This window comes from Oryctolagus cuniculus, chromosome 9 (assembly GCF_051225735.1).
Source record: "Oryctolagus cuniculus isolate XC-2025 breed Fujian yellow rabbit chromosome 9, ASM5122573v1, whole genome shotgun sequence".
Classification (NCBI taxonomy): domain Eukaryota; kingdom Metazoa; phylum Chordata; class Mammalia; order Lagomorpha; family Leporidae; genus Oryctolagus; species Oryctolagus cuniculus.
The window spans coordinates 76878383-76904109 of record NC_142875.1 but is presented as its reverse complement, the minus strand read 5'-3'; the positions used below and the strand labels follow the sequence as shown (position 1 = coordinate 76904109).

Below are 25727 nucleotides of genomic sequence, written 5' to 3'. Positions count from 1 at the left end.
TTTGAGTGAAGGGCGGGGCTAAGAAGCTCGGATGTCGCGGGAGGCGGACCCCAGCTGTCTGATTCCCGCGAGGCCCTAGGAGACTTAGGTCTCGGCCTGAGGCTAGGGCGTTAAGCTTCTTATCAAACGTCTGCAAAATGGGCGGGAGGCTGCAGCTATTACTTGCCAGGGTAGGAGACCCTGCTGGATTTCTAGAGTGAAAGTTGGGACTAGCTGTCTGCCTAGCTTATCCAAATGGAAAAGGAGTGATAGCATTGCCTATATACTACTTCAGGCCCTATAGTCTTCCATGGCACATTGAGTGGAATTGAAGTTAATATATATATATATATATATACATATATAAACTTCGGACAGCTTCTAAAGATTCAGAAACTGCATTGTTAGCATGCATTGTAATGTCTGATTATAATTCTGCATCTGAAAATTCGGTTGAGGGGAAAAAATATTTTAATAGGGGACAGCGCTGTGGCATAGCAGGTAGAGCCAAGGCCTGCCACGCTGGTATTTCATAGTGCCGTCGGTTCGAGTCCTGGCTGCTGCAATTCCTGGGAAAGCAGCCGAAGATGGCCCAAGTGCTTGGGCCTCTCTCCCCAACGTGGGACACCCGGATGAGGCTTCTAGCTAGCTCCCTTGGGGCCATTTGGGAGGTAGGCCAGTGGGTGGAAGATCTTTCTTTCTCCCTCGCTCGCTCTCTCTTTCTCTCTCTCTGTAACTTTGCATTTCAAATAAATCTTTTAAAAAATGCTTTAATGGAGGTAAAATTCACAGAACATCAAATAAGCCATATTAAACTATATCATTGGGGTGGGTATATGGCACAGGCTTTGGGACGTCACATCCCATGTCAGAGTGCCTGTGTTTTAATCCTCACTCCACTTCTGATCCAGCTTCCCACTAATGCTACCAAGATAGCTCAAGTACTTGGGTCCCTGCTATCCACATGGGAGTCCTGGATTGACCTTCCTGGCTCTTGGATTCAGACTGGTTCAGCCCTGGCAGACGGAAGATCCCTTTCTCTCCATCTCTCATTCTGTTGCTGTTGCCCTGCCTTTTAGCTAAAGAAAGAACTTTTTAAAAAATATACAGTTCATTGGCATTGGTATGTAGCACATTTACAAGGTTGTGCAATCACCACCTCTAACTAGTTCCAGGACATTTTCATAACCCCAAAACAAAACCCAAGTTCAGTGAAGCGGTTACTCCCCATTCCTCCTTCTTTCAGCCCCTGGCAAATACCAGTTTTCATGCACTGGATTTACTTATTCTGAATATCACAGAAATAGGATGGGTGACTGTCTTCTTCCACGTAGCATAATGTTTTGCAGGTTCATCTTATACACTTGTAGCGTTTTATACACTTTGAGCATGTAATAGTGCTTCATTCCTTTTTATGGCTAATGTTTCATTGTATGTAGATACAGTGTGTGTGTGTGTGATATATATATATATACCGGCCGGTGGTGTGCCGCTCCCCCGCAGAAGTGGGGAATGTGGCAGGGGGAACCGCCCTTCCACGGAGGTGGAAGGGATGGTAGCCAACCCGGGAAGAACCAGCAGCAAACCCGGGGAGGGCCGAGCAGACAAAAGAACAGCACAGGGTCCTGTGTCGTTCCTCCACGAAGAGGGGGAGCGACAGCCTGAAATGTGATCTGGGAGACAGATGCCGAACATCTTTTTTTTATTTGGTGCTAATTTTTATCTTTTCCCTCTAGGTGGTTCTGTAATCAAATACAGTGAAAATAACGCCTGCAAGCAGTGGCTCAAAGAGACCCCTGACACCTTGTTGAACATCCTTCAGAATGCTGATCTCAGCCTGGCGTTTCAGACCTACACACTTTATAGAATGGTAATTGGTGCCTGTAATTGTGGAAACTCTTCAATTTTTAAAAAAGTATGAGATATATATATAACATAGAATACACCACCTTGACCATTTTAATGCCATTCAGCCAGGTACAGAGTGTTCCCTTTGTACTGACATCGCCACTATCCCACCACCAAGTTTTTCTCACCTTCCAACACTGAGACTCTAGACCCATTTAATAGTAATTCCCCATTCTCCCTTCCTAGAAACCCTGCAGCTGTAAAATTGTGAAGTACGTCTTAGCATTGTATTTTTAGAGGTCCCTGAAATCTGTTCTAGCCTGTCTTAAGCTGCAATTAAAATTTTCCATGTGGCTACTTTACTCACATTGTTTAAAAAAAGATTGACTTATTTATTTGAAAGGCAGTGAGGGAGAGAGAGATCGATCTCCCACCACTGGATCACTCCCCAGATGGCTACAACAGACTGGGCTGAGCCAGGCCAAAGCTGGGAGCTAAGAACTCTGTCCTGCTCTCTGACATGGGTGGCAGTGGGCCAAGCACTTGGACCATCATCCACTGCTTTCCCAAGTTTGTTAACGGGAGCTAGATTGGAAGCTGAGCAGCCCGTTCTTGAGCCAGCACTTCAATATGGGATGCTGGCATCTCAAGTAGTAGCTTAACCAACCCACTGTGCCACAGTGCATTCCCTAGAGCTTCATTGAGCTATTTGCCCATTTGTTTGCTTATTTTAATAATCATGCTACTACTTTTTTTTAAGAGTAGCCCATTTTTACCATGCAAGTGTTGGACATTACTTTTGTGACAGCCCCAAGATTTCTTTTGCTGTGTCCTTGAATTCAGTTATATTGAATAGAACTTAAAAGGGATGATCAAGCAGGATTTGATTTTTAAAGTTTTTCTATAGACATTTTTAGTAAACTTGTACAAAATAACCTTTTATACTTCTAACCCTAGGGATCCAGGCCAAAGGCCTGCATGAAGGGTGTGTGCATGTGTATAATTTTGATAATTCAATTCCTGAGCCACCTTCCTAGGTTAAAATTGGAGACAAGTTATACCAAGAGCCTATAGTGGTATATAGTAAGTCTGAACTTTATTTATTGTAGCAGATTGAGGTCTGTTTTGGCAATATTTATTGATTTACTAACAGATTAAGATTTAAAATAAACCAGTAAAACACTGTTTCTGCTTTGAAGACTGAAGGCATTTATTGCCAGGGAAACCAGCGCTGTACCGTGTGCACATTCCAATAGGGCTAAACATGGAATGTGGGAGCCTGAGGAGGGCCAATACCTGGGAGAAAGGTCTCAGGAAGATTAATGGCTGCAATTTTGATTTAGAAATTATAGTCCTGGATTTTGTATCTGCTCAAATGATGAAGTCCTTGTCATTATAAGAAAGTCATAATTTAAAAAATCTGTCCTAGCTCTATCTTGAAATGGTTTTTATTAAGATTTAATTCACATTTTTACATTAGAGTTTTTTTGTTTAAGTGAAAACTCAAAAGTAATCACTATCTGGAAAATTTTTTTTATAAAATTATGTATTTTTGTTTGATTTGAAAAAGAGAGAGACAGATAAACAGGAAAGATCTTCCATCTATGGGTTCACTCTTCAAATGCCCACCATAGTTGGAGCAAGGCCAGTCTGAAGCCCGGAACCAAGAACTCAGTCTGGGTCTCCCGCATGGGAGGCAGGGACCCTCATATTTGGGTCATCACCTTCTGCCTCCCAGGGTGTACACTAGCAGAAGGCTGAATCAGAAGCAGAGGAGCCAAGACTCAGACCAGCACTCTGATATGGAATGTGGGCATCCCAAGCAGGATCTTAACCACTGCACCAAACACCCACCCCCTAGAAACTTAAAAATATGTGTGGGACAAGCATTGTGGCACAGCAGGTGAAGCAACTGCCTACAATGCCAGCGTCTCATATGAGCACAGGTTTGAGTCCCAGCTGCTCCACTTCTGATCTGGCTCCCTGCCTGGCAAAGCAACAGCAAGTGGCTCAAGTACTTGGCCCCCTGCCAGCCACATGGGAGACAAGTATGGAGTTCCTGGTTCCTGGCTTTGGTCTGGCACAGCCCCTACCATTGAGGCCATTTGTGGAGTAAAACAGTGGATGGAAGATCTCTTTCCTCTGTCTTTCTCTTTCAGTAATTCTGCCTTTCCAATAAATAAATAAATCTTACAAAACAAACAAGCATGCGCGTAGGACCGAGTGTGTGGTGTGGTGGTTGTGATGCTGTCATCCCATATCAGAGTACTGGTTTGAGTCCTGGCTCCTTGCTTCCAGTCCAGCTTCCTGCTAATGCACCTGGGAAGGCAGCAGAGGATGACTCAAATAGCTGGGCCCCTGTCACCCACATGGGAGACCCAGATGGAGTTTCAGACTCCTGGCTTTGGCCTGACCCTGCCTCCCTGTTGTGGCCATTTAGGGAGCATACCAGCAGATGAAAAATCTTTCTCTTTCCTTCTCCCTCTTTCCCTTTCTCTATCTTGCTCTGCTTTTCAAATAAACAATAAATAAGCTTTTTTTTTAAAGCATGGGAGTGCCCTTCAGCTCACTACATTTTCCCCTGTTCAATGAGAAGACTTAGGGAGAAAAGGCTCAAAGGAAAAAGAACTCACTGTTATCCAACTTCCAATGAAAGTTTAATGCTTTAATATAGATTAATTTTAATGATTTAATATAGATTATTATATTTCAAAGTTTTTTATTGTGAGTTATTTTCCTGTTAAAGAACTGGTCTTTAAAAATATTTCTTTTTAATTTTTTTTAAAAATTTTATTTAAGGAATACAAACTTCATGTATTAAATATATACAAATTTGGGAACATGATGATTCTTCTCCCCTACCTCCCTCCTGCCCATACTCCCCTCCTTCTTCCTCCTCACTCTCCCTTTCCCATTATTTTCTTTTTTTTTTACAAAGGTCAGTTTTCAGTTACTTTTTTATTCGTAAAATTAACCCTACATTAAGTAGAGAATTCCCTCAATAGTATGAACAAAAAAGAACAGAAACAAACAAACAAGAATAACATTGTTCCTTGACAGTCAAGAGCTGTTAAAAATCATCGCATCTCAAGGTGTCAGTTTCACTCCTATAGATTACCTTTTGAGTACTCCATTAGTTACCACAGATCAGAGAGACCATATGGTATTTGTCTTTTTGTGACTGGCTTATTTCACTATGTGTAATGGTTTCCAGTTGTATTCATTTTGTTGCAAATGTCTTTTTAAAAAATATTTTTTTATTTATTTGAGAGGTAGAGTTATAGACAAAGAGAGGGAAAGACAGGGAAAGATCTTCCATCCTCTGGTTCACTCCCCAAATGGTTACAATGGACAGAACCAGGCTGATCCGAACCAGGAACCAGGATCTTCTTCCAGGTTTCCCACACAGGTGCAGGGGCCCAAGCACTCAGGCCATCCTCCACTGCATTCCCAGGCCACAGCAGAGAGCTGGATAATAAGCAGAGCAGCCAAGACTTGAACTGGTGCCCATATGGGATGCCAGTAATGCAGGCGGAGGATTAACCTACTGAGACACAGCGCCGGCCCCCCAAATATTCATTTTCAATTAACTTTATACAGAGAAGGCCAACTCTATACTAAGTAAAGATTTCAACAATTTGCACACACACGCACACACACACACACACACAAACTGTTTGAGAACAGGTTTTACAGTTAATTCTCATAATACAACTCATTGAGGACAGAAGTCCTGCATGGGGAATTAGTGCATAGTGACTCCTGTTGTTGATTTAACAATTAACACTCTTATGTATGACATCAGTGATCACCCAAGGGTCTTGACATGAGATACCAAAGGTATGGAAGCCTTTTGTGAATACAAACTCTGTCAATGTTTAGATAAGGCCATAAGCAAAGTGGAGGTTCTCTCCTCCCTTCAGAAAAAGTACATCCTTCTTTTATGGACACTTCTTTCCTCTTGGGTCTCTTTCACAGAGATCCTTCTTGTAGGACATTTTTTTTGCCATAGTGTCTTGGATTTCCATGCCTGAAATGCTATCATGGGCTTTTCAGCCAGACCAGAAAGCCATAAGAGCTGAATCTGAGGTCACAGTGCTATTTAAAGTGATTATCAGTCTATGAGTTTACTGTGTTACAGCTGTTCTTTAACTGAGAATTTAAAAGAGCTCTTGGGACCCTTGGGATGTGTTCTTGGGAATAGAGCAATGCACATGGCCAGCTGATGGAACTATATTGAACAACTTCCAAGGGGAGCCCCTAAATGAAGTGACCTCATTCCTGTCTATTGATATCCAGCTATGCCATAAATGAGTGTGAGTGGGAGAGCAGATAGGGTGGGAAGAATCACTATGTTCCTAAATTTGTATTTATGAAATGCATGAAGTGTATATACTTTATTGTTTTTTTTTTTTTTTTTTTTTTTTTTTTTTTTTTTTTTTTTTTTTTTTTTTGACAGGCAGAGTGGACAGTGAGAGAGAGAGACAGAGAGAAAGGTCTTCCTTTGCCGTTGGTTCACCCTCCAATGGCCGCCGCGGCCGGCGCACCGCGCTGATCCAATGGCAGGAGCCAGGAGCCAGGTGCTTTTCCTGGTCTCCCATGGGGTGCAGGGCCCAAGCACCTGGGCCATCCTCCACTGCACTCCCTGGCCACAGCAGAGGGCTGGCCTGGAAGAGGGGCAACCGGGACAGAATCCGGCGCCCCGACCGGGACTAGAACCCGGTGTGCCGGCGCCGCTAGGCGGAGGATTAGCCTAGTGAGCCGCGGCGCCGGCCAATGAAGTGTATATACTTTAAATCAAAGGTTTCTGGGGCAAAAAATGCTACCACCTCACTTGCTGGGATGCTGTTGTGACTGTGTATGGCTAACTCCTACTCCTGCTCCCCCTCAGTCTAACCTCTTTACTGATCTCTGCAATTTTTGTATTTGGGTCTATATATCCTGTGTGTCTACAAGTATGCCTATGTTTCAGGAAAAACCCTGTGTATGAGAACCAGCTGCCACAGGGAAAAGGGACTGAGAGACCAAAGAAGAAAAATCCAAGATTAGATAGAAAGTGATTTATTGAGAGCACAGAAGTGTAGGCTGTGGTGGTGTACATGACACAATGGATCCACACAACCTCAGTCAATGGGAAGGGGGTCCCCAGCTAACCTAACAGCACCTGGACCATCTCAAGCAACAGTACTGTTCCAAGGATTAGACAGGGGACATTCCACCTGCAGGTCTGGCAGATCTTAATGACTTCCTTTATCTCACAAGGTTTGGAATGACCCTCAGGGCTACCACAAGAGGAAGAGGACAGATGTGTCCAAAATGGCTTTGGTCACATCATACTGAATCCCTACATCATAATTATGAATTTGTACATTTTATATTCATCTTCAGGAGTCACTGGGTCTGGCCCTGCCATGGCAGCCACAGATGGGACTCCATAATTCAATAACTCCTTAGCAGGCTAATTTTAACTTGGTAATTTGTATGGCCCACGCATGATGTTATAAATATCCAAATGACCTTTGGTGAAAGGAATCTCCCTTTTGCTCAGTTCTTTTTTTTTTTTTTTAAAGATTTTATTTATCTATTTGAGAGAGAGAGTTACAGACAGTGAGAGGCAGAGACAGAAAGGTCTTCCCTCCGTTGGCTCACTCCCCACATGGCTGTAACAACCGGAGCTGCACCAGGAGCTAAGTGCTTCTTCCAGATCTCCCACACAGGTGTAGGGGCTCAAGCACCTGGACCATCCTCTACTGCTTTCCCAGGCCATAGCAGAGAGCCTGATGGGAAGAGGAGCAGTCGGGACTAGAACCAGCACCCATATGGGATGCCGGCACCACAGGTGGAGGGTTAACCTAGTTAGCCACAGCACAGGCCCCTGTTCAGTTCTTGATCCTTAGCATCTAGCACATAGGAGCTGCTTAATGTATGTTTGCTGAATGAATGAATGGAATGGAGTGGCTTAACAGAGTGTAGTATGTCTTTATATCATGCAAGATCAGCTTTAAAGGACAGTTTATACTGGATACTGTTACAAAACTCAGGTCACTTCTAAGTATGAAAACCTGTGCTTTGTTTGTTTATATTGTAAGTTTACATTTTCTGATGACTGCTTTTATTTTTCTAAGTAAATCACCCTGTGTTTACAAACACTGGAGATGCTGTGATGCATTTGCCTTTGCTTGGTAGCTTGTTGGTACCTGAAACCCCAAGCTTATCTGGAAAGGTCTTTGTAGCACCTGATAAAGGCTTTGTTTGCCCTCCAACAGCTCATCCCTGAACACACCAGGCTCCACTGTTTGTCTATGGAAATTGTGAAGTTTTCCCAGTTTGAAGCAGCATAAGAAAAATAAGGAGGATGTCTTGATATTTTCCTAAGGCTAAATTAATACCACATAAGTTCTATCAATAAATACTGTCTGTCATGTGCTAGGTATGTTCTAGGACTCCAAGATACACCAGTGATCAAAAGAGGCAAAAATCTCTGCACTGCTGCATTTGGTTTCTATTGCTGCCTAGCAAATGACCACAATCTAGTTGGTTAAAACAGCTACCATTTATGAGCTCTTAAATCCTGCAGCTCAGAAGGTGGGGCTTGGCTTAGCTGGAGAGTCTGCTCAGGGTCTCATGCAGTTGAAATGAGGGTGTCAGCTGGGATTGCAGCTCATGGTCCTTTTCTGAGCCTACTCAGGTTGCTGTTTGGCCTGTTCATGTTCATTTCCCTGCAATTTTAAGACATAAGCCCCTACTTTCTTGCTGGCTGTTCAGCAGCTGGCAGCTAACCTGTTAACGGGGCCTCTGCTGTCGGCTTCAAGAAGTGGGCCTCTGTACCTTGCCATTTGGCCTCCTTAACAGAGTGTGGAGATCCTTCTCTTCCTTTGTTTCTGACCTCTAGATACAGATTAAAATGGATCATGTAGTTAGGTCACTTCCACCTGGGTAATCTGCCTTTCCATTGACCCTGAGTCAGCTGATCAGTGCCTTTACATCAGCAAAGTCCCCTTGTAATGTGACATAACAGTCCCGGGAAGAGTGGTTCCACCCTCACTCAGGGGTTAGAGTCATCTGTGGTTTGTTCACCAGGGCCATCATACATCCTAATGCAACTATAGGACTTAACCTTCTTGGAGCTAGGGAGTAGGGAGAGACAGAGGACAAATGTAAATGTAATTCATGAGCTTACTTTATATAGCAAGGTGACAAGTGCTGTCAGAAAATAGAATGGAATGAGATGGGGGGTGGGAGGGTGCAGTTTTAAATAGAGTGGTCTGGAAGGACTTATGAAGGTGACATTGGAGCAAAGATTTGGAGGAGGTAAGGAAAGAGTCCTGCTGATGTCTCAGGAAGAACCTTCTAGGCTAAGGGAATGAACACTGCAAAGGCATGAGGCAAGAGCAGGCCTGATGTGCTAAAGGACCAGCCAGAGCTGTTGGGAGAACAGCTCACCGGGGGCCTTCAGCATCCACTGCTGGGTATCCCAAGAATGCAAGGTCCTGTCCACTGTCTACCTGGGCTGTTTCTCAGGACTGTGTTTGCTGAGAGCAACTTTTAAAGATGAGGTGACATCTCCCTGAAGACAGCAGCCTTGCTTCCTTCTCGCTGTGAAAGCAGTAGCTTCCCTGCCCTCAGTGTGATGAAGCCCACCCCCATGTACCAGTGTCCATCCAGACCCACCTGTGTTGGTTCTGTGGGATTTCAGTGACATAGAGAACCAGTGTTAATATGAAGCTCTGGCTACTGCTTTTGCCAGACACAATAACATCCTTTGTTTCTTACCTGGGAGTCTCATGACTTCTGCCAGCATTTGTGAAGTAGAAAGCAGCCAGTTAGTAGGGTAGAATCTCAGATTCTTCATAGAACCTTCCCTGATGTCATTGTGAGTAGAGCATAATGATCAAGAAGAAAATAGGAGATTTGTTTTTTATTCTTTATTCTGATAGTATGTACTTCCCAGATTTTTGGTATTAAAATGCCTTTATTTTGTGGAATGATAGTGATAGTAGATGATATTTCATCAAACGATTGAAATAGGCATCATTGCATGCTAATGCAAAAGAAAAAATTCTTACAGATGCTGACACAGTGCTTTCTCCTCATTTATGATTTTTATATGCATAGACAGACCTCTTTTTAGATTTACTTAAACATAGTTTCATATTACTATTGTGCATATAGAAACAAGAAAATGTAAGTGAATAAAATTGGCTAATGTATTTTTTAATGTATTCTAAAAATTATGCAGGAGCAAGCATTTGGCCTAGCAGTTAACATGTTGGCTCAGGCACCCACAGCAGATATCAGAGCGCCTGGATTCAATACCCACCTCCAGTTCCCTACTCCAACTTCTTGCCAGTGCCTGTCCTGGAGAGCAGAAGGCTATGCAGGAGATCTGGACTGAGTGTCCAGCTCCTGACTTCTGTGGGTATTTAAGGAGTGAACCAAGGGATGGAATCTTTCTTCCTTTGTCTGTCTTTGTCTCTCAAATATTTTTTTAAAATTTTTAGGAAGTTTTTAAAAATTATGCACACAGTGAAAACATTAAGACTGCTGGCCCTACAGCAATTGATAAGAAGATTCTAACGTCTGTAAGACACAAACTTGATTTTTCAAGAGTGTGTTTTAGAGTTGATAATTATAGCAACAGTTAATGTATGTTGGGACTTGGCTAATAAAGATTGCAGCCCTAATATATTTTTTAAAGATTTATTTGAAAGGCAGAGTTACAGAGAGGCAGAGGCAGAAAGGGAGAGAAGTCTTCTATTTGCTAGTTCACTGCCCAAATGGCTGCTGTTGCTGTGCTGATCTGAAGCCAGGAGCCAGGAGATTCTTCTGGGTCTCCCACACAGGTGCAGGGACCCAAGGACTTGGGCCATCTTCTACTGCTTTCCCAGGCCACAGCAGAGAGCTGGATTGGAAATGGACTTGAACTGGCACCCATATAGGATGGCAGCACTGCAGGCAGCCGCTTTACCTGCTATGCCACAGCCCCAACCCCACAACCCTAATATTATTGCCCCTTAATTGTTTTTGCAAGGTCTATGATCCATGAGCTTTATAAGTCTAGAAACTCTTTATTTCCCTGTCACTCTTTCAAATAAATATTAAACAACAAAAAAGGCAATTAACACTGATAACACTGATTAATGGGGAAAAAGGATATGCTTATATTAGAGCCAATTAATGCTCATTTGCCTGAATAGTCTGAGATGGTTCAACCATGATAATCCTGAACCTGTCCGTTTCTTTCACCAAAAGCCAGTGTAGTGTAAGGCTGAGTCCAATGGAGGTTAGTGGAAAGGAAATGAAGTGGACCCCTCAGTTTCCTTATTCTGATTCCCCTCTCATTTTGAAGTTGCCATCCCTTCCTTGCCTTCGTAGTTCTTTCAATGACTGAGTTACAACAAAAATCAAGTAGTATGGTGCTGAGGATAACTGATCTCCAGATGTGAGGGTATATATTGGGGAGCATCTTCTTAGGAGCCTTCTTAGATCTCCAGTCAGACTTATCACTCACCCTTCCTTCCTTCCTTCCTTCCTTCCTTCCTTCCTTCCTTCCTTCCTTCCTTCCTTCCTTCCTTCTTTCCTCCTTCCCTCCCTCCCTCCCTCCCTCCCTCTCTCTCTCTCTCCCCCTCTCTCTCTTTCTTTCACCTATTTATTTGAAAGGCAGAGTTACAGAGAGAGGGGGAGACAGAGAGTGATCTTCCATCTGCTGTTTTGTTACCCAAATTGCCACAATGGTCAGGGTTGGGCCAGGCCCAAACCAGGAGCATCTTCTGGGTCTCCCATGTGGGTAGCAGGTACCCAAGCACTTGGGCCATCTTCCATTGCTTTCCCAGGCACATTAATGTGGAGCAAAGGTTGGAAATGGAGCAGCCAGAACAAACCAGCACCCATATGAGTGCATGCATCACTGGCAGCAGCTTAACCCACTGAACCACAACACCGGCCCCCTGTCACTTTCTGCTCTCTACACCCTCAAGCCCACAGACATCCAATCCAGCACTGGTCACACAATGTGGAATGACTCCCCAACTAGACAGAGCAGGAGGACAGCTTATTTGCTCCATATCCCTAACAGCATTTCTTACTGATCACATGTCCTTGATAAAAGTGTGTTGTTGAATAAATGGATTACTCCTTAAGAAGGGAGATGAGGGGGGCAGGCATTTGGCACAGCAATTAAGCAGCTGCCTGGGACACCCATAGGAATAATATGAGTGTTTAAATTTTTAAAAATTTTTTTACATATTTGAAAGAGTGACACAAAGAGAGATGCACAGAGACAGACACAGAGAGATCTTTTATCCACTGGTTCATTCCCCAAATGCCCATAACACACAGAGCTGCCCCTGGTTGAAGCCAAGAGCCAGGACCACATCTGAATCTCCCTGGTCTCCCCGGTGGATGGCAGAGATCTCAAGTACATGTGCCACTATCTGCTGCATCCCTGGTGTATTACAGGAAGCTGTTTGGAAGCAGAATAGTCAGGATGTAACGGGGCACCCCAATGAGATGCTCATGTCACAAGCAATGACTTAATCTGCTATGCCAGAACTCCTGTCCCCATACATGCAAACAAATTTAACAGATAAAAACACAACATATTATCAAACTTTTGATGCAGGACCAAGGCATTGAGTTCATGGACTAGAGTTCTGAATATTCTTTCTTATGTAAGCTCTGCCTCTTATTTTTTTTGTATTTTATTTTATTTTATTTATTTATTTTTAAACTTTTATTTAATGAATATAAATTTCCAAAGTACAGCTTATGGATTACAATGGCTTCCCCCCCACAAACGTCCCTCCCACCCGCAAGCTCTGCCTCTTATTTAGAATTTTGTTTCCTTTCTTTAGTGTAGAATAAGAATTTCTGAATAATCTGTATTCACAATCCTCTTAGAGCTTTTCTAACTATATTTTACTTGTCTCATCCAACATTTAGGTAAATGAAATTTTTTTCTTTAGTCAATTTTTCTGAGTCCTCCAAAACATTCAATGTGGTCTTCTACAGATATAATCCTCTTTCTTTTTCTATTCCTACTATATCAGTCTATATAATAGTTACAATGACAAACATAAGTGGCATAAGAAGATTTGGGGAAAACACAAGGGTCTCGGTAAGCATCAGTGTGATTGGTGGGAACAGAAATGTGTAGAAAAATGGAGAGCCCAGAAGCCACTAGTGATGACCTTGAGCGGGCAACACTATAGGAGAGCGTCCAGGAATCTACTGAGTAGGTTAGGAGAAGTCCACCAGAAAGAACAGTTGCTATTGTACTCAACAACATGTTTGAATAAATACACATGTTCATACCCCAACATAAGAAGGGGCTCTTAATCTTGGGGTACTGGGAGAGATTCACAGCTGCTACTTTTCCAGCAGATTTCTAATCCTTATAGTAATGTATTAATCATAATAGCTCTCACCACATTCTCATGTGTAGGCAATATTCTATGCATCTGACATGGATGAACTCATTTGATCTTTCCAGCCATCCTAGTAGGATGTTTCTGAATTATTTGCATTTTACAGATGAGGTACTGAGACACAAAGAAAGTGACTTGCCCAGAGTTACAGAGCTAAGAAACATTCGGTGGTTAAGTGGGCGTAGAACCCAGTCTGTTTTGACTCCACAGCCAGAGTTGTGATCTATTGTATACAGTATTATTTTCTGTTACATTCTCCACCTTTTGGAACTTTTTGGAACTTAGCAAGCAAATGGTTGTTAAATATCTGAACCCCTCCAGCGCCAAATGATGCCTTTTCTTACAGAAAAATGTCGGCTGTTTATTGTCATGGAATATTGTGATGGAGGGGATCTCATGAGAAGGATCAGCAGACAGTGGGGAGTGTTACTTAGTGAAGATCAGGTAAAATCGTTTCTAATTTGCCGTTTAATCTATATGTGGAGAGGAAGGATTACATTTAAAATGTCATAAGTTTGTATGAAACATGAACGAGTGGATCAATATTCTTGGTAAATTCAGGAGCTTGGCAGCCGCGGCGTCTGACCCGAGTCCTCGGCGCGGAGCGAGTGGCGGCGGCGTGGGCCTGGCGCCCAGCAGCTGGCGGACAGGTAGGTGGTGGCTGCCGGGCCCCATAGGGCCTGGTGCCGGGGAAGGGGGCCATGGGCCCTCCCGGGGACTTCATCTGGGCCCTGCGCGGGTGGGCGGGCGGGGCGCGGGCTCCCACAGCCTGGCTCCTCTGGCTGTGACCTGCGCCTCCGCCTCCGAGACACTTCCAGACCCCTGTCGCTTCCCTCGGGCCCCTGTCCTGGGCTCTGTGCCCGTGCTGGGCGACCCGCCTGGTGCCCCGGGTGTCTCGGGCTGGGTTAGAGACAGGGCCCCCGACAGCTGGGGCGCCCCCCGACGGCCAGAGCAGCCCGGCGGGTGCTGGGGGCTGTGCCCTGGTCTCCCCCCAGGGGGCTGTGCTCTGACTCCAAGGTGGCTGCGTGGCGGTCGCATGGGCGGGAGGGCAGCTGAGTAAAGCGGAGCCCCCAGCCACGGCCAGGCCCCCGGGCGGGATGTCACCCCTAGCCCTGCCCCGCCCGTGCCCGGCCTGCCTGCCGCGGAGAATTGTGGAAACACCGTCCCAGCAGCTGGTCAGCATGCAGGCCCCACATCTCAGCTCCTTGCTAAAGCGCCTCAGTGCTCGGGCCCCGCCCCCCTGTGGGAGACCAGGCTGGAGCTTCTGGCCTTGCCCTGTGCCTGCCAGGCCACTGCGGGCACCTGGGGTGAGCCAGCAGGTGATCTGGGCAGAGAAAGAGAGAGGTCGTCTGCACGCGGCTTCACTCCCCAGGGGACTGTAACCCCCAGGGCTGGGCTGCGCTGAAGCCAGGAACTCCATGGGGGCTCCCAGGTGGGCGCGGGCCCTGGCACTTGGGCGGTCTTCCACTGCGTTCCAGGCCATCATTCGGAACTCCATGTGGGCTGTGGCTTAAGCCTGTCCCCAAGTAAATCTTCCTTTTAAAAATGCAGTGCCCTCCCACGGTCCCCCCACAGAGGCTGGGCTCCCTGCACCTTGCCCACCCCCTGCCCCCAGCTGCTCTGTGCCTACCTGAGCCCGCTGGCCAGGCTAGGTCCAGCAGCCCCGGCCGTCCACTCAGCACCACCGTGAGCTCCTGCTGCTGGCCCCACCCCTACCCTGTCCCAGGTGTCCGGGCCTGCGGGCCGGTGATGCCCTGGTCTCTGGCAGCCTTGCTACACGCCAGCAACCCTCATGGCAACCAGTTCAGGTCCCCGCTGCTCCACTTCCGATCCAGCTCCCTGCTGGTGGGCCTGGGAAGGTGGTGGCAGACGGCCCAACCATGTGGCCCTGCCATCCATGGGGGAGACCCGGATCGAGTTCCAGGCTCCTGGTGTCAGCCTCTGGGGAGTGAACAGCGTTTAGAAGATCTTTCTCTGTCACCCGTCATCCTCTCCTTGTAGCTCTGCCTTTAAGGAAATAAAAGTTAGAGTTCAGGAATGCTTTAGATGGAAAGGGACGGGTGCTGTGGCACAGCGGGTAAAGCCCCTGCCTGCAGTGCCCGCAGCCCATGTGGGCGCCGGTTCCAGTCCTGGCTGCTCCACTTCCGATCCAGCTTTCTGCTATGGTCTGGAAAGGCTGTGGAAGATGGCCCAAGTCCTTGGACCCCTGGACCCACGTGGGAGACCCGGAGGAAGCTCCTGGGTCTTGGCTTCAGATTGGCCCAGCTCTGCAAACCAGCGGATGGAAGACCTCTCTCTCCCTCTCCCTTTCCCTCCCCGCCCTCTGCCTCTCCTTTCTCTGTGTAACTCTTTCAAACAAATAAATCTATAGAAAAAAAAAGTAAAAAAAAAAAATTCTTGGTAAATTCAGACCAAAACATGTTTGCAATTGAACTTGAACTCTACCTTTTCTGAGCAATGAGATCTTGAGAAAAGATAGTCTCTGGCCGGCGCTGCGGCTCAATAGGCTAATCCTCTGCCTTGCGGCACCGGCACACCGGGTTCTAGTCCTGGTCGGGGCGCCAGATTCTGTCCCTGTTGCCCCTCTTCCAGGCCAGCTCTCTGCTGTGGCCAGGGAGTGCAGTGGAGGATGGCCCAAGTGCTTGGGCCCTGCACCCCATGGGAGACCAGGAGAAGCACCTGGCTCCTGCCTTCGGATCAGCGCGGTGCACCGGCCGCAGCGCGCCGGCCGCGGCAGCCATTTGAGGGTGAACCAATGGCAAAGGAAGACCTTTCTCTTTGTCTCTCTCTCTCACTGTCCACTCTGCCTGTCCAAAAAAAAAAAAAAAAAAAAAAAAAGAGAGAGAGAGAGAGAGAAAAGATGGTCTTTTTGGACAGTCTTACTTAGGATGCCTCTGAGATAAATCTTCCCGGCTTAAAAAGCATCTGACTGTGGATGCTCCTTAGCTATTTGAAATGTGACATATTTATAGCTTCACTCTTTCCTTTTATCATTTGGCATTCTGTTTTAAAATAGCTATCCTGCTCTGCTAGGGAAGACGGAAGATCTTAGCAATGTCTATTTAGTATATCTTGATAAAGACAGAATTTTCTTGGTTTTTTAAAAATTTTTTTAAAATATACAAATTTCATGTATTTCATATATATAGATTCAGAAATATAGTGCTACTTCCCACTCTACCCTCCCTCCCACCCATGCTCCCACACTGCTTTCTCCACCCTCTCCTATTCCCACTCTTGATTTTTACGAAGATGTATTTTCAGCTTAATTTATACTCACAAGATTAACTCTCCACTAAGTAAGGAATTCAACAAGTAGTATGAAGAAAAAACTGAAGAAAAAATTAAATGGGGTGGTGCATACCATGTTTTGGAAATGATCACTATAAAAGACAATTGGAATATTGAATGAGTACAAGGATTCTTCACTAAATATAGTAATTCAAATTTGAAACATATTTGAACCAGTAATTCAAATTACATAATTCCTTTTTTCAATAATTAAGGAATATATCTTTTTCTTTTGTCTGTGTTTTTCAAATTCTCAAATGGGTATGTGTATTTTATAACTCAAGTGTGTTTTCTTCATTTATAATCAAATGAATTATCAATATATTTTTGGTGAATTTATCTGATCATCCATTATTAGTAAAACTTGCCTTTTTTTATGACAGGCAGAGTGGACAGTGAGAGAGAGACAGAGAGAAAGGTCTTCCTTTGCCATTGGTTCACCCTCCAATGGCTGCCATGGCTGGCGCACCACGCTGATCTGAAGGCAGGAGCCAGGAGCTTCTCCTGGTCTCCCATGGAGTGCAGGGCCCAAGCACTTGGGCCATCCTCCACTGCACTCCCTGGCCACAGCAGAGAGCTGGCCTGGAAGAGGGGCAACTGGGACAGAATCCGGCGCCCCAACCAGGACTAGAACCCGGTGTGCCGGTGCCGCAAGGCGGAGGATTAGCCTAGTGAGCCGCAGCGCCAGCCAAAAAAGAAGGCAACAGAGATACATTTCCAGAAGTGAGAGTGAAGGCTGCATGTCAAAATAAAAACAAAGCAGACATCTACTACATCCTTTGCTTACTGCCTTTCACCTGTCTTCTGTCCCAGAGCCATTATATTGCTCCTTCCAGCTCTCAAGTTTAGATAGAAATGTGAATGTATATTCTGTGGAGGTCCTGGGAGGGGGAAAGGGGCAGAATGCATGCCAGGACAGAGATCTTGAACAGAATGAAAAATTCTCAGATATCCCAACACCCAATAACCTACACTAGTACTTAATAGACCTTCACATCTCAGAGTCCTTTATCTCAATTCCCACTCAGCTGTGAATACACCTAGACCCTACTGCATGAAACAGCTGTCTTTTGAAATAGTAGGTGGAGTTACAGTGAGAGAGAGAGAGAGAGATGAAGAGAAGGGTCCTCCTTCCCAATGTTTTTTTAAAATATTTTATTTATTTATATATTTATTTGAAAGGCAGAGTTACAGAGAGAGAGGGAGAGATAGAGAAATCTTTCATCTGTTGGTTCACTCCCCATATGGCCATAGCAGCTGGGACTGGGCCAGGCTGACGCCAGGAGCCATGAGCTTCATCCAGGTCTCCCATGTGTGTGCAGTGGCCCAAGGACTTGGCCATCCTCTGCTGCATTCTCTGGTACATTATCAGGAGCTGGATCAGAAATGGAATAGCCGTGACTTGAGTCAGTGCTTATATGGGATGACAGCATTGCAGATGGAGGCTTAGCCTTCTCTGCCACCATGCTGGCCCCAGTTTAACCTTCTTTGCCACAGTGCCAGCCCCAGTCATAATCTTATAAACTATCACAGTAGGAAAGTTTCAAAAGCAATTTTTAAAATGGACATAAAATTTTGGTCTCACAGAATGAGAAACAGTACACAATTACATGTTTACATGTGTATATAGTTACTGCCCAGTACATCTTAGCCAATGAATTGTCTCTCACAATTAAAAAGTTAAACTATAAAAATATATAACTATCCAAACTAGGATTACCTTCAAGCAAACATGTTGTTGCCAAGTCACATAGTTCCATGTGAAAACAGAAGATTGATTAGAAAGATAAAACATTCTCCAATGTGTTGCATGGCTAACTTCAGATATACTCTGATGGCTCTGGAGACGACATCTCTAGGAAGAGTCTGCCTTCACAGATCTGATATACTGCAGATGGAAACTTGTCAGCTGGTTCTTTCTGTTTGAGGATGTGATACACTTCAGAAGTCTGAGGTCCTTGAGACTTCTACCCATTCAGCATCTCCTCCAATTCTTCAGTGGTCTTCCTAGTTCTGGCAAATGCCTTGGTCACCTGTGGTTCCACCCTGTGTAGCAGGTGACAATCAGGTTAGCCACCTGGCAGCTCTCTAGGACAGTGACTGTGGACTCCTGACCCTAGCAGAGATCCTGGAAAAAGCAAATATTTCCATGAGGCACATGTGGATGATGGCAGCTTTAATGTTGTCACCACAGCAGAGGTAGTCACAGAACCCAGTTCCTAAGGCCATGATGTTTTTAAGAGTACCACAAAGTCCAACAGTGTTTGCATCAGCAACCACAGTCATTAAAGAATTGGAGTCTGCAAAAGTTCTTTGAAAAAAAGGCCATTCTCTGTCACTTAGCTGCTGATAGTGGTTTCACAGAACTCTGTAGCCACTTTGCTGGCAGTGTTGGCACTCATCAACATACTAATGTCAATGTCCTTTTGTGTTTTAAAAAGATTTATTTATTTGTTTTGAAAGTCAGAGTTACTGTGGAGAGGGAGAGACAGAGAGATTGAGAGATTCCATCATCTGGTTCACTCCCTAGATGACAACAATAGCAAGCGCTGGGCCAGACTGAAGCCTGAAGCCAGGAGCCAAGAGCTTCATCTGAGTCTCCCATATAGGTGGCAGGGGCCCAAACACTTGGGTCATCTGCTGCTTTTCCTGGGCCATTAGCAGGGAGCTGAAAAAGAAGTGGAGCAGTCGGAACATGAACCAGTACCCATATGCCCTTCTTCTTGAGTATGATGCTGGAAGTGAGTTACACTTGCTTAAAACCTTAGACTATGCCCTTGATGATGGTGACAGAATATTTTGTTGTTGATCTCATTGCAGGTTCTGTGAATGAACTGGGGGAATGACAAACACCAGCAGATTTGTACCCTGCATGCGCTTGATGAGATTTGAGATGACAACCTGCAACTGCCAAGGCAAGGACTTTTAAAATTTGTTTTAACTTTTAAAAAAGTTTCAAAAAAGATTTATTTATTTGAAAGGCAGTGTTATAGAGAGAGGGACACACACACACACACACACACACACACACTTACTATTTTCCATTTGCTGGTTCACTCTCCGAATAGCCACAATGGCCAGGGCTGTTTCAGGTTGAAACCAGGAGCTTTATCCCAGCCTCCCACATAGATGGCAGGGACTCAGGCACCTGGGCCATCATCTTCTGCTTTCCAAGACACATTAGCAGGGAACTGGATAAGAAATAGAGTGGCAGGGAGTTGAACTGGCATCCATATAGGATGCTGGTGTTTCAGGCAGTAGCTTAACCCACTATGCCATAATGCTGGCCCTTAGACAGACTTTAATCAGTTATTTTAAATGAGTGCAAAGAACAAAAAGAAAGGATATCTAAAGTGTTAAGGAATAGTGTGAGTGTGGGAGACCTAGAAGAAGCTCTTGGCTCCTGGCTTTTGGATCAGTCCAGTTCCATTCGTTGCGGCCATTTAGGGAGTGAACCAATGGATGGAAGACCTCTCTCTATATATCACTGCCTCTCCCTCTTTTTGTGTGTAACTCTGCCTCTCAAATAAATAAATAAGTCTTTTTAAAAAAAAGAATAGTGTGAGAACAATGTCTCTTCATATAGTGAGTGTTTTTTTTAAAAGATTTATTTATTTGAAAGGCAGAGTTACAGAGATGCAGAGGCAGGTTCACATTTTAAATATAAGTATATGGGACATTTTGAATGACTGTTTAAGTTATAAGGTGTGTGTCAAGTTTCAAGGTTTTCTAAATACATATATTTTTAAAAATATTTATTTATTTGAAAGTCAGAGTTACAGAGAAGGAGAGGCAGAGAGAGAGAGGTCTTCCATCTGCTGATTCACTCCCCAATTGGCTGTGCCAATCCGAAGCCAGGGGCCAGGAGCTTCTTCCAGGTCTTCCACATGAGTGCAGGGGCCCAAGGACTTGAGCCAACTTCTTTTTTTAAAAGATTTATTTTATTTATTTGAAAGACAGAGTTACAGAGAGAGGTAGAGACACAGAGAGAGGTCTTCCATCCACTGGTTCCCTCCCCAAATGGCTGCAACGGCCAGAGCTGCGCCAATCCAAAGCCAGGAGCCAGGAGCTTCTTCCAGGTCTCCCATGTGGATGCAGGGGCCCAAAGACTTGGGCCATCTTCCACTGCTATCCCAGGCCATAGCAGAGAGCTGGATCAGAAGAGGAGCAGCCAGCACTTCAGGCCAGGGCTTTAACCTGTTTCACCATAGCACTGGCCCCTATACATTGAGTATTAAGAAAGAGATTGTGGGGAGCAACTGGGAGCAACTTGGACTAGACTAAGTTACTGGAATTAAGACTTATTCTATGCATCTGCTCTCCCACAATATGGCGCTGGGAGAGGAGGAAACAGCTTCTACCCAGCTGCCTCTCACCAACTTGACAAGCTGCAGGACCTGCTCCTGATTGGAGGAGAGCAGCGTACTCGGCGTGTGGGTAGCAGAGTTGGGATTGGTGAAGAGGACTATAAAGGAGGAGAGAGACAACATGCACCAGGAACATCTAAGAGGAACACCTGTGCAGCCCCCGAGAGAGCCGGCCGGCGGTGTGCCGCTCCCCCGCGGAAGTGGGGGAAGTGGCTAGGGGGAACCACCCTTCCACGGAGGTGGAAGGGACGGTAGCCAACCTGGGAAGAACCAGCAGCAAACCCGGGGAGGGCTGAGCAGACAAAAGAACAGCGCAGGGTCCTGTGTTGTTCCTCCACGAAGAGGGAGAGCGACAGAGATAGAGGGTAGAAATTATTAAAAAAAAAAAAAAAAGAACAAGATAAAACAAGTACAGTTCAAAAATGTAGTCAGTGTTGTTGTATACCATTTAAGGCACTACCTGTAAGGTTGGCATCCCATATGAATATTTGTTGAGTCCCAGCTGCTCCATTTCTGATCCAGCTTCCCTAATGGAGGTCTTGGGAAAGTAATAGAAGATGGTGCAAGTATTTGTGACCCTACCACTCAGGCGGGGGACTCACATGGATTTCCAGGCTCCTGGCTTTGGCCTGGCCCAGCCCTGACTATTGTGCCCATTAGGGGAGTGAACTAGCAGTTGGAAGATTTCTCTATGTAACTGCCTTTCAAATAAATGATTAGCTCTTTAATAAAAAATCCCCACATTACCTGAAATTAAAATTTACATATTTATAGCATACACTTATAGCACATTTAAAATATGTTGTTGATATATACATATCATATTTGAGTAGACAGAAGAAAGAATTATCTTACTTGAAAATAAGTCAATTGATATTTAGGCTGAGGAACAGAAAGATAAAAGAAAGCAAACAAAGGAACATAACTTCAGAGACTTGTGGAACACCATCAAACACATCAACATGTACATAATGGTGGTACCAGGAGAAGAGGAAAGAGAGAAAGAGGCAAAACAAATGAAGAAATAGGGGATGGAGCTGTGGTATAGCAGGTTAAGCCACCATCTGCAGTGCCAGCATCCCATATAGGCACCAGTTTGAGTCCTGGTTGCTCCACTTGCAATCCAGCTCCCTGCTAATAGCCTGAGCAGAGGATGGCTCAGGTCCTTGTGCCGCTGAACCCACATGAGAGACCCAGAAGCAGCTTCTGGCTCCTGGCTTTGGCTTGGTCCAGTTCTGGTCATTGCACCCATTTGTGGAATAAACCAGTGGATGGAAGATATTCTCTCTCTCTCTCTCTCTCTCTCTCTCCCTCTCCCTCCCCTCTTCTTCTCTCTCTTTGTAAATCTGACTTTCAAACAAATAAATAAGTCTTCAAAAAAAAAAAAGAATGAAAAAATAATGGCAGAAAACTTCTAAAATCTGACACTAATCCCTGTATCTCAGAAGCTCAATGAACTTCAAGTAAAGTAAGCTCAAAGAGAGCTGCACCAAGACACATCACAATCAAACTGTTAAAAGACAAAAGTGTTGAAAGCAGCAAAAGAAGCAATTCATCTTATACAGGGATTCTCCATAAGATGAACAGCTACTTCTCATAAGAAATAATGAAGAACAAAAGGCAGAGGAATGATGTCTTCAAAGAGAACAACCAAGAATCCAATATCTAGCAAAAATATCCTTCAAATTTGAAGAACATGGGTCAGCATTGTGGCGAAACAGGTTAATTGCTGACTGCAATGCTGACATCCCATTTGGGTGCCAGTTTGAGTCCCAGCTGCTCCACTTCTGATTCAGTTCTCTGCTAATGCACCTGGAAAAGTGAAAGCAGTAGAAGCTGGCCCAAGTTCTTGGGCCCCTGCATCTATGTGAGAGACCTGGATGAGGCTCCTGAAGCTCCTGGCTCCTGGCCCAGCCCTGGCTGTTGTGGCCATCTGGGGAGTGAACCAGTGGATGGGGATCTCTCTCTCTCTCTCTCTCTCTCTCTCTCTCCTCTCTCTCTCTCTCTCTGCCTTTCAAATAAATGAAAAAATTTGAAGAAGAAATTTAGACATTCCATGATAAAGAAATCTGAGAGAATTCTTTCCCTTCACAAACTCTTCCATAAAATAAAAGAGGAAACCCTGATTTATTTGATGATTTAGTATTACCCTGATACCTAAACCAAAGACATTACCAGAAAACTATAAGTTTAGAATAATATCTCTTGTGAATGCAACTCCCAAAGTCATTGAAAACTGCTAGCACACCTAATCTAGCCACATATAAAAGGATTATACATCCAGGACAAGTGGGATTTATCTAAAAAATGCAAGGGTTGTTCAGTATACAAAAAATTCAAATATAGCATACCATATTAATAAAGTAAAGGAGAAAAAAAACATCCGATCAGTTCAATAGATGCAGAAAAGTCATTTGACAAAATCCAGTACCCTTTCATGGTAAAAATACTCAACTATTAAGGAACTTCTTTAGGCTGCTAAATGCTATCTAAGAATAACCAATAGTGAACATTAAACTTAATAGTGAATGTCTGAAAGATTTCCCACTAAGATAAGAAATTAAACAAGAATGTCTGATCTTGCCTCTTTTATTCAACATTGTACTGGAAGTTCTAGTCTGGCTAATGAAGTAAGAAAGAAAGAAAATGCATCTGTACTGGAAAGGGAAAAGTAAAAGTGTCTCCATTTGTAGATGAATGACCTTAGATGTAGAAAGAGCTAAGGAATTCACACACACATACACACACAAAATGAAGATGTATCAGGGCTAAGAAAAGAGTTCATGAAAGATACAATATCAATATACAAAATTCAGCTGCATTTCTATATACCAGCAGTGAGAAATCTGAAAATGAAATTATGAAAACAATTTCATTTATAATGGCATTTGCATGTACCAATGCCATCTCACTAGTCCCAGTGATCGATTTCTTTTCACAATTGATCGTAATGATAGGACTAAGAACCAAAGGGATTACATAAACAAGAATAGTGTCTGCAAATACTAGCTGATAGAATAAAAAAGGGAGAGAATGATCCAACATGGGAAGTGAGATACACAGCAGACCCATAGAATGGCAGATGTCCTAAACAGCACTCTGGTCTCAGAATCAGCCCTTAAGGCATGCGGATCCACCTGAAATGCCCATGAGAGTATTTCAGGCATGGAAAGCCAAGACACTCTGGGAAAAAAGAAAAAAAAAACCTAAATGAAAGATCTCTGCGAGTGAGATCCCAGTGGAAAGAATGGGTCATCAAAGAAGGAGGTACCTTTCTCTGAAGGGAGGAGAGAACTTCCACTTTGACCATGGCCTTGTCTAAATATGATCAGAGTCGGTGAACTCAAGGGGCTTCCAAAGCCTTGGCAGCTCATGACAAGAGCCTAGGGTGCCATAAACAAGAGTGTCAATTTGTTAAGTCAACAACAGGAGTCACTGTGCACTTACTCCTCATGTAGGATCTTTGTCCTTAGTGTGCTGTACATTGAGATTTAATGCTATAACTAGTACTCAAACAGTATTTTTCACTTTATGTTTCTGTGTGGGAGCAAACTGTTGAAATCTTTACTTAATGTATGCTAAACTGATCTTCTGTATATAAAGAGAATCGAAAATGAATCATGATGTGAATGGAAGGGGAGAGGGAGTGGGAAAGGGGAGGGTTGCGGGTGGGAGGGACATTATGGGGGGAAGCCATTGTAATCCATAAGCTGTACTTTGGAAATTTATATTCATTAAATAAAAGTTTAAAAAAATCCAAAATACTTAGGAATAAAAATTCAAAACAGAAATGTAAGACTCTTAAACACTCTTGAAAGAAATGAAATATGACCCAAATAAATGGCTATACAACCTATTCATTGTGTGGAAGTCAATACTGTTGAGATGACAGTATTCCAGAATTGGTCTATTCATTTACTATTAAAATCCCAGCTTCCTTTTTTTTCAGAAATTTATTTGCTGATATTAAAATTCATATGAAAATGCAAGGGCCCCTGAACAACAAATATAGTCTTGAATAAAGTTGCAGTATTCATGCTTCCTGATTTCAAATCTTACTAAAAATCTACTGTTGTAAAAATTATGTACTAGGGCCGGCACTGTGGTGCAGCAGGTTAAAGCCCCAGCCTATAGTGCTGGCATCCCAGATGGGCTCTGGTTTGAATCCTGGCATCTTCACATCCATTCCAGCTGCCTGTTAATGTGCCTGGAAAAGCAGTGGAGGATGGTCTATGTGCTTTGGCCCCTGCATCCATGTGGAAGATCTGGAAGGGGCTCCTGGCTTCAAATTGGCTCAGCTATGGCTGTTGTGGCCATTTGGAGAGTGAACCAGGGGTTAGAATATCTCTCTCTGTCTCTACCTTTCTCTGTAACTCTGTCTTTCAAATACATAAAATAAATCTTTAAAAAAATATGTACTACTGGAATAAGGATAAGCATGTAGATCAATGTAATATAATTGAGAATGCAAAAATAAGCCATACATCTAAGGTCAACTGATTTTCCACAAGGGTGTCAACATTGTTCAGTGGGATAGAATAGACTCTTCTACAATTGGTGCTGGGACAACTGGATATCCATTTGCAAATGAGTGAAGTTGGTCATCTTCCTCACACCATACAGAAAAATAACCAAAATGAATGAAACATCTAAATATTAGTTCTACAACTATAAAGCCCTTAGTTGAAAACATAGGTACAGTGCCTGGGGTGTGACTATCACAAGTACTATTATTTCCTCTTTTTAGGTGAAAAAAAAAATGGTTAGAGACAGGAAGGTTAAAGAGGGCTGGAGTTGGATATAGCCCCTCTTCTAA

General features: G+C 44.1%; 1 long non-coding RNA gene across 2 annotated transcripts; it reads left to right on the top strand.

Moving 5' to 3' along the window:
- The first annotated feature begins 20 nt into the window (after nt 1-20).
- LOC149124630 (uncharacterized) lies at nt 21-24596 on the top strand. Of its 2 annotated transcripts, none has more exons than XR_016212927.1 (5): nt 21-170; nt 1716-1849; nt 13600-13697; nt 13815-13903; nt 19365-24596. It is a non-coding gene; the product is annotated as an uncharacterized LOC149124630 (long non-coding RNA). The 2 variants fall into 2 exon arrangements; XR_016212926.1 differs by lacking the exon at nt 19365-24596 and adding an exon at nt 15407-16416.
- The last annotated feature ends 1131 nt before the right edge of the window (nt 24597-25727 follow it).